We start from the raw sequence: 5503 nt of genomic DNA on the forward strand, positions 1-5503 counted from the left end.
CCAGCCTCTGCCATGATGCAAGCAGTTGCCACTGTTGCCTATAGTCTTCAGAATCACCAGCAGCTCCAGTCTGTGGGCCACACCACTGTCTGCCCTGGCCCCTAGCCACTAAGACTGGCCGTGCTGCTGAGGAAAACAACAATCCTTGCAGTCTCCATGGATCTACTACAACACTCTTCAAGGACCATGCAGTCGCCAGTGCTGTGGACCCCGGTGGCCTGAGCCAGCAAGTCACCACACCCTCCAGACCTAGAGCCGCCACACATGGCCACACCTGAAGATGAGCACCATGAGACAGAGGGTCACATCATGCTCTAGCATGCCCCCATCTTTGGGGGAAATTTGTTCTTACCTAAGTCAGTAAAATCTGGAAGAGGTGATTCCATCTCCAAATGTACAGACAGCTCAGCAAACTTACGAGGATTGGTAAGAATCAAGGACCCATAATTCTACCTAAACATCCAGTACTTGATCTCAAAGAAGGAGGTATCCCGGAATTGCCAGACAAAAAAATTCAATTTTCCAAAAAATAATTTAGAAAACTATCCCCCAAAATGAAGATTCTCAGAGATAGAGAAGATATTAGATAAAATTTAATGGAATTGGGAAAACAATAAAAGAATGACATGACAAGTTCAAAAAAGAGACATAGAAAAAAAAGAACTGAACAGGATTTAAGAGCAGCAGAATATGATGACCGATGCAAAGATCATAACAGAGCTTCAATTCCCAACTGGAGCAAGCAGAAGAGAGAACCAGTGAGCCTGAAGACAGATCATTTAAAATTACTCAGAGAAGCCTAAAACAAAAAACAAAGCAATGAAGAAAGCCCACAGGACTTATGGTACACTATTAAGGGAAACACTCCACATCACTGGAGTCCCCAAAGGAGAAGTGAGGGAGAAAAACTTAGAAAGCTTATTTATATAAATAATGGCTGAGAACTTCCCAAACCCAGAGAGAGATTGGATATTCAAGCTAATAGGTCATGCCAAAATTTCAAATTGAAGCACTGTTCAACAAGATGCATTATGTAATAAAACTGCCTAAAGTAAAAAATCAAGAGAGAATTGTAAGTGCACCAAGGGGAAAAAAAAAAAAAATCTCATACAAGGGAACCTCCATGAGGTCAGTGGATTTCTCAGCATAAATCTCACAGGCCAGGGGGAGAGTGTGTGGTATATACAGTGTGCTGATAGGAAAAGCTCTCAACCAAGAATACTTTCTCCAGCAAAGTTGTCCTTCAGAAAGACAGTAAGATAAAGACTGCCTCACAAATAAAAACCAAGGGAATTTTTTTAAAAGACTAGACTTGCCTTATAAGAAAAGCTAAAGGGAACTATTCAAGCTGAAATAAAAGATGTTACTGTATCTTTAAAACATAAAATTATCCAATACAGTGGTAAAAGTATGCAGTGTATCATCAGATTCAGAATATTCTAACACTGTAATGTGAAATTGTATTAAGTGCTTAATTCTAGTGTAAAGATTAAAGGGCAAAGATATTAAAACAGCTATAGTTATAATAATTTGTTAATAAAATAGATATTGTAACAGCTATAGTTACAATAATTTGTTAATGAATACACAATATAAAAATGTATATTGTGGCATCAAAAATGTAAAATGTGGGACGATAGTAAAAGGATAGAGTTTTTGCATGTGATTGAAGCTAAGTATTTAGCTTAAATAGACAGTTATATCTATGTAAGTAAACAAGTCTCACAAAACAAAAACCTACACACAGAGAAAAAAAAAAAAGGTTTCTACTACTGAAAATGGTTAATTCACAAAGGGAGACAGCAAGCAAGGCAGAAAAGAACAAAGGAACCAAAAGCAGCCAGAAAGCAATAAAATGTCAATAGTAAGTCTATATCTATCAGTAATTAATATAGATGTAAATAGATTACATTTTCCAATCAAGAGGCACTAAGTGGGTTTCTGGATAAACAAACAGGGCCTACAAAAGACTCACTTCAGCTTCAAAGAAATACACAGGTTCAAAATAAAGGGATGGGGAAAATATTCAACACAAATTAAAACTAATAAGAACAGGGAAAGAAAGAAGAAAGAAAGAAAGAGAAAGAAAGAAAGAAAGAAAGAAAGAAAGAAAGAAAGAAAGAAAGAAAGAAAGAGAAAGAAAGAAAGAAAAAAGAAAGAGAAAATGCTCTCTGGCTTCAGCTTCACAGATATTAGCCAGTCTCCATCAGTTGACCAGAATCCACTGGCTGTGAACAGAGGGCCAGCCCTCATTCAGAATAATTCTCTTTTCTTTCTCTGCCAAACCAGCTCCACCAAAATCTCTGCCATTTTCGTGAGCTCCTTGGCCTTCTCTTCGGCCTTTTCAGACCTTTAGGTCATTCTGTCCTTGAATCCATCATCTGGATTCTGATGATGATTCAGGGTCCTCTTCTCCTGTGTTTTTATTTGGATGTACATATTGTCCATCTCCCACAACTTCCTCTTATTCCACATGTGTGCTTTCTGGTGCTCCTGGACAAAGGCCATGATGTGCTCCCACTTCTTGTTGATGACTGGAAGCAGGAACTGCTGGAAATCCTCCTCGGGCTCCAGTATTTCCTCTTCCTCTGGCTCTGCCAGCTCCAGATGTCCAAGGGCAACATTCTCCCCACTTCTCTGGAACTGCAGTATAGATGCCTAGAGCAAAGGAGAAGAGACATATTTTGTTCAAAATTTAAATTTTATGTGGCACACTATGGATGCAACCTGTCTGGTCAGTTTGTTTGGAAACTCAACTCAACCTTATTTGATGTGGAACCTACAGCAGGAGATAAGATCTTGGTACTCTGTACAAGTTGATAAAATACCCTGATTCTTTTCAGAGGATTCTGGGCATAAAATAGAAGATACATTTGCAAAACCTCTTAAGGGGCTAGGGAAGGAAAGGAGAACTGTCCACAATGGACCTGATACTGTACAGGGACTAGGTATTTTTGAAGTTCATAAGTTGTCCTGTTATAAGGTCATTTGAGTAGCAGTCCTGACAAGTATGTGAGGTCAAAACTTTACCAAGTGTAATTAAAAAAAAAAAAAAAAAAGTGACACAAAAGTATTCATTTTCTTGAAAAAAAAAAAAGAATTAACATAAATTCTCTTTAAATTATTACAAAAATTTGAAGAAGATGGAATGCTTCCAAACTCATTCTAAGAGGCCAGTATTACCTTGATAACAAAACTAGATGAGGATACTATGAAAAAGTAAATATAGGTTCTTTGATGGATGTAGATACAAAAAATCTTAACAAAATTAAATTTAAATGACAAATGAATTTCAATCGCACATCAAAGAGATCATACGCCAAGATAAATACATATTTGAACTATGTATTATATACAATGAAACATATGTATAGTATCACATGAATAATATTCAGCCATTAGAAAGAAGGTAATCCTGCCATTTGTGATCTTAAAGACATTACATCAAGTGAACTAAGCCTCCAGAGAAAGACACACTATCTTTCTATGTGAAATAAAAAAAATAAATAAATTTTTAAAAAAAGGTTGAATACATTAAAGCAGATTAGAATGGTGGTTGCCAGGGACTGGAGGGTAGGGGAAATGATGGTCAAAATGTACAAACTTTCAGTTATAAGTTGAGCAAATTTCAGGGATCTAACATACAACACATGAGTTAACAATACTTTATTGTATACTTGAAAGCTTATAATGTTCTCACCAAAATGACAACATGGTCATCATGCAAAGTGAAGGATGTATTAATTAACTTTATTTTGGCTATACATCCTGCAAAATATGTATATTGTCATCACACTGTGTACCTTAACTTATAGAGTGTCATGTTAATTACTGCTTAATAAAGTTAGGGAAAAAATGCATGCAATGTTTGCAAGTGTAATATATATATATTTATATATGTATATATATGTGTATATACACATATATATATACACACACTATATATATATAATATATATAACATATATATTATATATATTCAATTCTACTTAACTCTTTATTTATAATGTTATAATCATTAGCTTAAAATTATCCATGACATTAAACTTTTTTTTCTGTAGAAGATTTTGACACAGAAATTAAGATAGAACACCTAATATTTTAAAATGTTTAGAACACTATGTCCCATGTGGAATAGTATAAAAAGATATTTCTCTGTTAAAAGTTAGGTACAGGGGTGCCTGGGTGGCTCAGTTGGTTAAACGTCTGCCTTCCACTCGGGTCATGATCTCAGGATCTTGTGATCGACCCATGCATTGGGCTCCCTGCTCAGGAGCGAGTCTGATTCCCCCTTTCCTTCTGTGATCTCTCTCACTTCCTCTCTCTCTCTCTCTCTCTCTCTCTCTCAAATAAATAAATAAAATAAAATAAAAAAGAAAAGAAAGGAAAAAGAAAAGAAAAGAAAAAAAGAAAAATAAAAAGAGTCAGGAACATCATGCCAAAGGCATTGACTTCCCATAAGGAGAACTTGAACCTGGAACATATTCCTGTGTCTCGGATGACAGTTTTGACATTTTAGTTACTTTGTCAAAGGAAGGGCATTCCTCAGGTTTGACCAAATACAGCACACTCAAAATAACCATTTGCTAAATTTGAAGAAGGAAACATCTTTAGATGTGACCACTTATGGGACTTCAGTGCTTCGGCACAACCATATGACCAGGGAACCCCTCCATAATAGGAAAGCAGTGTGAATCCTGAAATGGATCATCACGGCTGCTTCCAAGGAATTTGGACTAAGTTCTATTCATCCGTCTTCATCTAATTTGGCTGGTCCTTGTTAAAGTCAACACAAGCACCTTTTGTTGCATTGATGTACAAGTAAAATCCATGCAGTTATACCCAAGTGACAAATTGGCAAAGCACGAGTATTATTGGCTGAGAGTGATCTGCGATACTTACCATGAGCCACATTGTAACATGCTAATGGTATTCAACACTCAGGTTCAAACTGACCACCTGGAAATCATTTAATGTCTCCTTGGAAAAGAACTCAAAGGAACCCCAGGAGATCTTTCAGACTGTCTAGGAAAACACATGTGAATATTAAACATCTCTTTTCAGAAGAGTTGCCCCAAATATTGGTCTATGCCTGTAAAGAAAATTGTGGAAATCCAACCAGGTTGGGAATCTGGCAGGATGGCAGGTATTTGAAAATAGGCAGCTAACGGTTCACATTTGAAGTCTTCAAACTTCTGATGAACTTGAGACCTGAAAGGAGGGAGCTCCATTGTTCCACCACACCCCGCCAAATAATAACTAACACCAATGGGACATTTCTTGGTGAAACAGATCAGGCTTCAACATTTGGCTCCTTAGGAGCAATGAACTTTTCCTGCCCTCTTGCCCTTCTGCTTTTTCTCCTCTTCCCTTCCCAGGGTTGTTGAACTGATCCCCACTGCAAGGAAAAAGCTGAGTTCTACATACAGAGGCTCATTAGTTACACTTCTACAAAAGAGTGATTAAATCAATATCAAACCTAGCAGGTAAGTAACAAGTTTAA

General features: G+C 36.9%; 1 pseudogene; it reads right to left on the reverse strand.

Moving 5' to 3' along the window:
- Positions 1 to 2253: 2253 nt before the first annotated feature.
- Positions 2254 to 2624, reverse strand: LOC125109840 (MORF4 family-associated protein 1-like; annotated as a pseudogene).
- Between the last annotated feature and the right edge of the window lie 2879 nt (positions 2625 to 5503).

The sequence above is a fragment of the Lutra lutra genome, chromosome 9 (genome assembly GCF_902655055.1).
Source record: "Lutra lutra chromosome 9, mLutLut1.2, whole genome shotgun sequence".
Classification (NCBI taxonomy): Eukaryota; Metazoa; Chordata; class Mammalia; order Carnivora; family Mustelidae; genus Lutra; species Lutra lutra.